Source organism: Sinohyriopsis cumingii, chromosome 1, assembly GCF_028554795.1.
Source record: "Sinohyriopsis cumingii isolate HCF-2022 chromosome 1, ASM2855479v2, whole genome shotgun sequence".
In the NCBI taxonomy this organism is placed as follows: domain Eukaryota; kingdom Metazoa; phylum Mollusca; class Bivalvia; order Unionida; family Unionidae; genus Sinohyriopsis; species Sinohyriopsis cumingii.
The window spans coordinates 15805063-15816155 of NC_142961.1; the positions used below are offsets into that span (position 1 = coordinate 15805063).

At 37.7% G+C, this 11093-nt stretch overlaps 1 protein-coding gene across 1 annotated transcript in view; it reads right to left on the minus strand.

Moving 5' to 3' along the window:
• LOC149806453 (tubulin polyglutamylase TTLL7-like) overlaps window positions 1–1055 on the minus strand; it is a 162319-nt gene extending 161264 nt beyond the window's left edge. The window contains exon 1 of the mRNA XM_089953540.1: window positions 945–1055. The gene's annotated coding sequence lies outside the window, so the exon portion shown is untranslated. The remainder of the gene's footprint in view (window positions 1–944) is intronic.
• Between the last annotated feature and the right edge of the window lie 10038 nt (window positions 1056–11093).

The window sequence follows — 11093 nt, forward strand, 5'->3', positions numbered from 1 at the left end:
CCACCTGACCACAAAATCCAAAGTCTTTTTTCTTACTCAAACTGTAAGTCATCCACAAAGGTAAATAGTTGAAAGAAAAGAAAGAAAAATTCAGACACAACGACACTGAACTTTGACCTGCTGACCACACAAATGACATGTAGCTGTGAGGTCTGGTTAAAGTTGGTGATAAAATAATTCAAGATAAAATGCAAAAAAAAACATTTTTCTTAGAGTCAATATGACAATGAACTATGACCTTGTTCAGCTGGTGTACACCAAACATGAGCTTCCACCTCACACAACAAATAACCAGAATAATATTTTTAAGCACACAAGTGAATTGCATCAATTATAGTAATGTCTGTTTGGAATATAGATATATATATATATATATATATATATATATATATATATATATATATATATATATATATATATATATATATATATATACACACAATCCGTTTGTCAGTGAAAGGATAATTAAGTATGTAGACTTGGGTCACACAAGTAATCGGATATTGGTCACAACTGGAATATGTTTTAATATTAATGGCACAAACAAAAATAACTGAATCAACTTCAGAAACAAACAGGACAGTCACCTATTTGGTTGCTATAAATCCTAACTATATAAGCGTAACCGAAACCACAAAACTTGTCTGGGCTAACTGTACTGTACTGTACAGTAGAGAACGTACCGGCTGCAGTCGTGTGAGTCTGAAAGATTGGGGCCCTAAATGAAGGAATGATAGTGGAGGCTAGGTATGGGTTACACCAATGACAAATAATACGTTGTGCCCCCTACAATACCCTCCACCATCAATCCCTCGCGCTATGGCACAAATATGTGTGGTGTAGCTGTAGGTTCCAATGTTAATAGCAGTTTCTTAATATAACTGAAACCAATCTACTTCTTGTAGAACTCTCGAAATTTCGCCAAATTATATACGTATACATACCTTTGCTCGATGCAAGGACAGCATACGCAATTTTATTCACATTTAGTCCCTACCTGCAGCATAAGTGGTTTCACTTTTTTTCGCAGGTGCGTGCAGGTGTATAGGCACCGGCCATATTGCTGTTGTCACGTGATGTAAATAATCCGTCACTTGACGACAGGAACGTTTCACCCCTAACAGCAATTATTGCTTTTCTATAGTTTATGTTAACTATATGCAGATCTAGCATCTCTTTACAACATAAAATAAAATCTAACTTTATATTTTAACCTAAAAAATATAATTATCTATACTCTAGGGAAGTTATGCACGCGCATATACAAGTTCCACATACTATATAATTTAGAAGTAACAAAATCCTTGAGTAAACAAGAATTAACATTGAATGATAATGACATAATGCAGTTTTCCATGCGTGACCTATTCATAAATGATTTCATGTTATACATAAAAGCGCCAACATAAGAAGGGTAACGATCTTACTCTTAGTATTTTGTTCTTTTTTGTTTAAATTTATAAATATCGTAATTAAAATAAATTTGATTTCAATAGTGATTTAGACATCTTCCAAGAAAAAAAAAACAAAAGAATTTAATATGTGTCACTGAAGCTAAGAAAACTCCAATAGGGATTATTTCCACTTCAAGATTTTAAAAATTCCATTTTAAAGTTGTTGTTCTTGTGTGTGTGTGTGTGTGTGTGTGCGTGTGCGTGTGTGTGTGCATATTTTATCCCACACAAGTTTATATAATCAAGTGAAGATCTACGTTTGAAAGACTTCACTAGAATAGAATCAAAATCCCTAAACATACGGGTCGATATGCTTATGTCAAATCTCTATATTAAACGTCAGATATTGAATCTATAACGGCTTAACCGAATTAGAATATAATAAACTTTGCCATTTGCGTCCACCGATATGATTTATGTGACATGTAAAGGACCTAGTGATCCAACAAACAGGTATTTTATTCATGCCGTAGTCATCAAATATGTACATTTAAATAATAACATGAATTGTCACTTTTATAACTGAAATATATTAACAAGATGAAATAAAAACATGCTCTGCCTTGGCAGCTGATCATGTAGATGTTTGATTTATATTAAATTTTTTTCAAATTTTATAACTTTATAATACTTCTAAAACGGCCGACAGGAAAAGTTCGTTCATTGAATTTTAATTGTATATCGCCTCTTGGCATGCACGACTCCAAGAGTCAATGAGGATATTGCTTAAGCATGCCCATGACATGCGTGCTCCACATTTAATGGTAAATTAGGCATCAAATGGCAGTAAAAAGCTATTAGAAGAAAAAAAAAATGACTCGTTACAGGAATAAAACAAACAACAGTAGTATCGTCAAAAGAAAGCTGTATTGTAGCTGTTAATTTTTTTTAGGAAATTGCTTTTCCATAAGCCTATCGTTACATATTTTCTGGAGTGGTAAGAACTTGCTAGTTAAATATAGAAAAAAATCATTGAGAATCATCTTTCCTCTATCTTAGTTGAAAATGTAGAGTAAATGGTCATGGCTACGGAATACCAAGCACGATTTCTTTGGGTTAAAAACATAACTGCGGTTCCTTCGTTAAGTCATCATCATTATGTTAATGTTTCAATATGGATGTCTTTCTGCAGTAATTTTATTAGGCTAACGTATTTCATACATATTCTAAATTTGAGTGAAAATTGCTGATAACTTGGTGATGACTAGAGAGTTATCCAGCCTTTGAACGGAGAAAATCCATGAATATGCAGTAAGTTATGTGTTCTAGCTCGTCATCATAATGTTTTTAGTTTCTGGAAAAAATGTGGCGCACAAAATGCTCATAAAAAGGAAAAATAGGCGCAGAACATGCACACATAATCCACTGATAACTCGAAAATATTCTTAGTAGTCCCAAGCTGTTTGCTACAATTTGCCATTAAGCATTTTTTGTGTGCACTTGGACTACACAGGTCATTTCTGAGAGAAAAAAAAAATATGCCTCGAATGTCTGTAAGGCATAGTAATTACCAAATATAACATACTTTTTGCTCGCCAGAAATATTTTCGCCGGCTCCCACTCCCCCAACCATTCCGCCAGCTCCCACTCCTCCAACCATTCCGCGAACCTCTCCAGTCTGTTAGGATTATCCCCGTTATTTGTACGATTGATTGACTGTTGGATTTAGAAATAAATAACGAAGGAAACCATATTTCGATGCACTGGCCACCTCTCAGTCAATTCTTCCTTCGTAAATAGTGGAGGAAGTGAATTGCACCCATCAGAATGCATTAGAGGTATGGTCCGTGGGACTGATCTTCAAGTTGTGTATTATTATTTGTGCTGTCTTTTTACCTGGAAGCTTCCGTTAGTATAGCACGAGTTGTTTTCCTTTCCCACTATATTTGTATAGTTGGGAAAGGTTTGAGGAAATTCGACTACCAACAGTGTGGTTATCGATGTATATTGTTCCTGATTACATCGTGACAAATAATCGTTTATATTTGTTGCTGTGTCAAATAGTTTTAATGAATTTTGTCAGGTTTTAATTCTAATTTAAACCTCACTTGCTGCACCCGTTATAAAGGCTTTCTTGACCGAAGATCTATTTTGATCTTGACGTTTCCATCTTATCAACTGTATTTCCTTTCTGTTATCCATAAAAGTCTTGCCCATACCTTAAAGATTTTTTTTTTTTACCTTTACCTTTCATCATCAATGTCTGCAACAACAAGCCGATGAATTCACGTGGAGACTGAGTAAAACAAGCCGATGAATTCATGTCGGGACTGAGTAAGACAAGCCGATGAACTTATGTGGAGAGTGAGTCAGACAAGTCGATGAATTTATGTGGGGACTGAGTAAGACAGGCCAATGAATTGATGTGGGGACTGAGTAAGACAAGCCGATGAATACATGAGGGGACCGCGTAAGACAAGCCGATGAATTCATGTGGGGACCGAGTAAGACAAACCGATGCATTCATGTGGGGACTGAGTAAGGCTGATGAATTGATGTGGGGACTGAGTAAGACAAGCCGATGAATTCATGTGGGGACTGAGTAAGACAAGCCGATGAATTCATGTGGGGACTGAGTAAGACAAGGCTTGCTAACGGAATATTCATGATTATATCAGGTCAAGAGATGTTCTGAATGAGACGCGAATAACTTCTTGCAAATGAAAGAAAATTATAATGAATTTAGCATTTTTTTTCTCCTATGTTGTAAAATATTACTTGAAATACAATGGGTAGAATCCACTCATGAAGATAAAACTCGTACTGTTCATATACATGTTTTGAAAATTAGAATAAGCTGATGCTGTATAACAGATGAAGTGTTTTGTAATACTAGCACACAAGCAAATAACAATAAGAACCTCAACGTTGTTTAAATTCTTCTATTACCTGTTATAGTTCTGAACGAGGTGATACAAACCTGCCCATTAGAGGTCGCACTGCAGTTTTAAGATTTACGTTGCTCACACTTCTGCACTGCCTCAGCAATTCTCTTCTATTCAAAGTCTGTGACAATAGTATGGATTAGACTCATTCAGATGGGTCGATCCTGTGAGCGATCTTTCCAAGACTCGGGGTAAATGTTGAAGTGTTTCAAGAGACTCTTTGGTGTGTTTCTTCTGATCAATCGCGTGAGAACCTCAGTGTCTGAGTCCCTGTGCTGACATCATATCCTCGTCAGTTTCCTCAGGCATCCCACGTGTTTCAGTTTCTTTTGTTTTGTGGACTGATGCTTTTGCGCTCCCAAACATTTGCGCATAGTTTGGCAAATATCATTGTGGTTCAAAATTAACAGAATTCTGTCAATAAGTTTTCCGGCTGTTGACGGAAATGACATGTCCCGACGGTAAGCCCAGAATTGTATGTTTTCTTTCCGCTTGTGCTTCTGGGGTAAAGTTTCTTCAGTCCACATTGACCGGAAGAGTCCAGTCAGCTCATGTGTCATGCGCAAACAATTGATTTTGTATACGTCTGCTTGTATTGGATTTGCTTCAGTAGGTCAATTGTTTTCTCGGTTTCAGCCAGCGTTGGGGGATCAGCAATTGATATGTTGAATTCCAGCCGGGGATGTCGCTCAGCTTCCTCCTCAATAATAGATGACTGTTGATTGAGAATGATATTGAGGTGTTCTGCCCATCTTTGAGATATCTCTCTTTTATCGTTGAGCAGAGTGGCACTGACAACCTTCAGAATTGGAGATGATCCTGACAACTCTGGCCTGTAGATTGTTTTCAGAGTATTGCAGATGTTTTATGTCATTGCTATCTGCATACAATCGAATTTAATCTGCTTTTTGCTCATCCAAGTGGTTTGTTTGGCATCAACTTCTCAACAACCAGTCTTGATGTTTCCGCGTAGTGGGGCCAAGGATTTTGAATCCATTTGAGTACACAGTCTCTCAAAGATGTCCAGTTTTCCTCTGTATTCTTGGAGTTGATAACGATTGTATCTAGTTTGCCTTGTTGTCGTCTGCTGTCCTGAATCTTGATATTGTGCTTGAAGACTGTGATTACGTGGACAGTTCAGCATTTTACACTTTCCATCCCGTCTGGGTTGGTCATGGTGGCTGAATAGGCACTAATGATAGTTGCATGTCTTTTTCCTTACAGTGGCAGTCTCATTTGCATAGCTGATATAAGTTTGCAATCATTTTTTAATTTATTAGTTTTTAATTAATACTTCGGTTTTCCTTGAGCGCAGAAGTTAATTGTATGCATTCACTGTCTTCAATGTTATACCGTTTATTTATTGCAAGAATGTCATAAAATATTTCATTGATTTGAATGTGTATGAATTTAGTTGTTTGTATGTAATAAAAATCATGTTTTGTAGTAATTTCACGCATTGCTCAGATACGAATTATGAGAATTAATTTATTTGTCTTAAATGATATGAATCATGTAGTAATTGATTTGACTATGTCTATATCAATGAATCGCTAGTTAGCAAGTAATGTATTTAGGACAAAACGTGAAGTCCATTAGTTCATGTGTGTAAGTAAATTGTGAATTCTCTTGACTGAGCAAATCGGCATTGGTCACCGACATCGTTCAGTTAGTCACGTAGGGCCCACAGTGCGATGTAATAGTTTACCTAAGAGGTCTAGTTACGCTATGATTCAAGTTAGGAAAGCGAGTAGCCGCTGGTGAAAATTTTTTTATTTTATTAATAAGATTGTGTATCAGTATCAGGTTGCAAGCTGAACACATTAGCTTAGTTTTGCTGAGTTACGATAAGATGATATCTGACATAACAAGAGTGGAATAATATCTGACGCCAGAAAAGAAATAAAGGCAAATATTTAGAGTGCGCCTTATTTATTTTAATTTAAAAAAATAGCCCCATACCTGTGCTATACAGTATGAAGGACTGCTGACTACAGCCAAGTTACGACTGAAGATTTAATTCGTACTCTACGGAGATTCGAACCCAGGTCCGCGGGTAAACGGCACCCATCGCCTTGCCTGAACAGTCTACACAGTCATTCCGTATATATGGGCTCGTGTGTGCAGGCAAGGCGATGGGTGCCGTTTATCAGCGGACCTGGATTCCAATCTCCATAAAGTACGAATTAAAATTTCTCAACCTGTATCATAGTATTATTTGCATTAAAATATTAATTCTGCCTACCATTATCAAGCATTCGTCTATAGGAATCCAGGGCTAGCATTTTACGTTCTGTCTGATGTATATTTATAACTCTCTCTCTCTCTCTCTCTCTCTCTCTCTCTCTCTCTCTATATATATATATATATATATATATGCGATCCTAAGTACTGATGTAAAATAATGAGCTTACTACTCTGATTATCACATTTAATGCGATGTCCTTTGAATTAAAAATTATTATTTAGCAACGCTCTAGCGTTATATGTATTTAACTAGAAAAAAAATAATCCCCATTTGGACCTCAAACAGTTTTCGAAGTTCATCACAAAATGTGTATCTTATGAAGAAAAAATATATGGAACACGAAAAAAATCAATGCAATTAAACAAAATCATGATGCCCTCTTATTATTGTCGAGTAATTCATAATGACTAGACAATCATGGCTCAGCATAGTGAAGAAGAAGAAGAAGGAAAAAAAAAAAAAATGTAATGTAAGGGAGATAACTCCCAAAAGTACATTGTATTGTGTGTGGTTGATGTGCACGTATTCAAAGTGAGATACCTATATTTTATTTCATATTTTGCGTATTGTAGGCTGATTGTGATAGAGTAATTGTCATTTACATTTAAACTGCTCCTTCTGTTGGAGCAGATCCCTAACTAGACAATGCCAAAGGGACTTCGAAATCATAACCAAATCAGTAGGGCTTCAGTTGTTGGAAAATGTTGAAAGGAGGACAATATATACGTAAGATTTATTCCCCTTGAAGGTTGTGTTGTACGCCCATTTGATTAACCCATATTTCTCGAAATGCGATCGACTAATTTTCCCTATTAGTACTGTTGGAACATGCATCTAACTAGCAAATGTGAAATATAATTTAAAATACAAAATTTCCTCGGTAGAGGTACACACAAGGCAAATGCAGGATACACCGTGAAACAATTTTTTTTTTGTTCTTGGGTAGTAAGTATTATTTTCTAATTGCCTATTCCTCAAAAGCAGAGAAAATGGCTTTTATTTCCCACAAACGTTGCTTTTGTGACCAGGACAGTGCTATTTTGAAAGTTACATATTTTCCAGAACATTCCAGAGAGATTCGGCGCTGAGTAAACGTGGACTAACTTCTAGAACTTTTAGAAGTTTCCAGTAATATAAATAGTAGCATAAATACAGGGACCTTAAGCCCACCAGTTCAGTTTAGTTCCAGCTGCCTGAGTGGATACATATCTGCATTTTTCTGAGATGGTATCAATAGGCTGCAAGCATCTGGCAGATGCATTTTGCTATGTATGCGGCCAATTTATCAAGACTAGACTGAAAAAGTAATCCCTGGAAGCATCTGCCAAGATGTGTGAGGCCTACAAGGCATATTTCGGCATGCCTGTCGGGGATCAAGACAAAACCTGGGTACCTCATTTCACTTGCGAGCACTGCAAAAAAAAAAAAAAAAAAAAAAACTCTGGGATGTAAGATGGACAATTGTTGCTCGGAATATTATGTTATAATTTTTTTTAAAAACTTTTACAATTTTAATATGTTTTACAATTTTCAATGTTATTGAAAAATGTACCATATATGAAAAATGTTGCGAGAATCTCTTCCACATTAGTCATGGGTGAAATAAATATATTTTTGTAGGATGGAAAAGAGAGCCATGAAGTTCGCTATCCCATGAATTTAATGGGAACCCACTGACCACTCAAGCAACTGCTACTTCTGCATGGTGGATCCTTCCACACGTCGGACTGGCAGGAATGTACCTGCTATCACGTATCCGGACCTTCCTTATCCATCGCCCCGGTGCCACATTGACCTGAGCTCCCCGTACCCACTCCTCTGGAGAGAGAGAGCAGCCGTCTCTAGAAGAGGACAGCAAGTCAGAGAGAGGAAGACGATGTAGATCCAGATGACATTTTCAGAGGTGGAGCTGAGGAGAGAAACCATACTATCCCAACCAAAAAGGCCTCAACGACTTCATCAGAGATCCTGGTCTCACCATGTCCAATGCCAAGCTTTTGACATCTAGGCTCAAGCAGTGGAACTTGTTGGGTGAAACAGATGAGAGGAAGTGTCACCAAGCTTTTTCCTGTTTCTTAACCCGTTAAGATGGGTTCTGCTTCTGCCACAAGTGAACAGTCTATTCGAGGTAGTCGGAATCACCAGTAACCGGAATGAGTGGCGCCTCTTCATTGACAGCTCATCCAGGGGCCTCAAAACCGTGCTGCTCCATAATGGGAACAAGTACCCAACAGGATCAAGACCTTGCTGGACGCATTGAAGTATGATGAGTACAGCTGGGAGGTCATCGGACACTTCCAAATGGTGGCATTCCGGATGGGTCTCCAAGGCGGTTTTACCAAGTGTCCCTACTATCTTTACCTTTGGGACAGCTAGGACACCAAGGCGCACTACCACTGGTGGGACTGGCCACAGCGGACCGAGTTCACTATGAGGAGGAACAACGTCAAGTTGGAGCCACTGGTGGACCCCCGGAAGATGCAGATGCCACCACTGCACATTAAATTGGGACTTATTAAACAATTTGTCAGAGCTCTAGATAAGGAGTCGGCAGCTTTCAAGTACCTTCAAGACTTCTTCCCTAAGCTGCCTGAGGCAAAGGTTAAAGCCGGTTTCTTTGTCGGACTACAGATAAAGAACATTCTGGAGTGCAATGAATACCCCAAGAGGCTCACTGGTAAGGAGAAAGGAAAATCCTTGTTTTAGTGGTTCGGGGCTTCTTGGGCAATCACAAGGCCGAAAACTACATGGAGCTGGTTGAGACTCTGGTGAAGAACTATGGCACAGTGGGCTGCAGAATATACTGGACTTTGAGCGCCGATACCAAGGACAGTATAACCATAACATGATGAGAGTTCACATTTGGAGGATAATCCATGAAGGTGATACTTTACTACGCAGGAACAAAACTTGTGTTACATTGTGATATATTCTGTTCACTATGGACTGATTTAATGCTACCGGGATCCATAGGAACCGTCCTAACTCTTTTGGTAGTAAAACATTTATCTAGTTACAAAATAGCAAATGACGATCAGTGTTAAAATCTTTTTTTTTAGGGATGGACCATAGGGATCTTATATGGACTTCAGACGAAATATCAGTAAAGGCTTTGTGATAGCTAGCATATAATTAGCTTCCTACTGCTCGAGTTGGCTTGACGAACTTACTCTAAATTTTCGACATTGTAACTGCTTTTCATACCCGGTACCAATAAGTTGCCCGTTATTTCGCTGGTTCTCCTCCACTAAATTCGTCAAAGACTCCCTTTGTGAGTTGAAACTATTACTAGAGATAAAGTCTTAAATAAAGTTCGAGCTCATAGTTAAGGAGGCAGATCCCCTCTGTATACATAAGATTTAATCCTCTTAAGGCATGGGTTATACTCCTTCTCATATTTAGCCCCCTATTTCTCGAAATCGAGATAATTATTTTTACACTTTTGCTACTGTCGTAACAGATCCCTAGATACACGATACCAAAGAGGCGTTGAAATCAACTTCCTGTAAGGAGTCAGTTAGAACAAAATTGATTACCAGCATTTCATACCCAGTATCTATGTGATGCCCCTTATTTCGCTGATTCCTCTGGACTAAAGCCATCAAAAATACTTCTTTCATGGATGAAATTATCCGTAGAGGTTGCATTTCAAGTGTCCAAGACGAAATTCTTTAAGGACTTTATGTTCACATACATACATACATACATACATACATACATACTAGATTGAATCCCCTCATCTGTTTTTGTTATACACCCACACCTCATATTTTGCTGCCATTTTATCCAAAGCTGCTTTACGAATTTTTGTTTAATTTGCTACTGTTGCAGCAAATCCATAAAAAAGGAACCGCTAAACAAGAGTTTAAACATACAAATTCTCTAATTAAGGGTTCAGGCATTGCAAAATTTGGACATATTCGATCCAAACAGTACTGCTTTAATGCGGCCGGTGTCCTTAGAGAACTATATGTATAAGTAAGATTCAATGTCCGTACGGCACGTGTTCAATCCACCATATATTTAACCCATATTGCAAAAACTCGGCTTGATGAAATTCAGTTTAACTTTAGCTACTGTTGGAACAGAACCCTAGAAACAAACTGTCAAAGAGGTGTTAAAATAAAAATCCTCTAGGAAGGGAATTGGTTAGTGTAAAATGTTGATAGAATTGATTTTGCTGTACCTGCAGTTCATACCCGGTAGCCATGAAGTGCCCCTTATTTCTCTGATTCATATCGACGAAATTCTTCAAGACTTCTTTCGTGGACGAAAATATACGCAGGGATAAAATCTCAGAGAAGGGTTAGTGTCATAGTTTTTAAGGAGTGGATGTTAGGGCCCATATACATGCGTCATTTATACTCGCACCCCATGGTCCTTATTATTTTCCTCATCACATCAATAATTTTTGTAACAAATAATTTTTCCACTGTTGGAACATATTTCTAGCTATGAACTTCAAACAGGGGTCGACGGAAAAATCCTTTAAGGAGGGGTTCACTC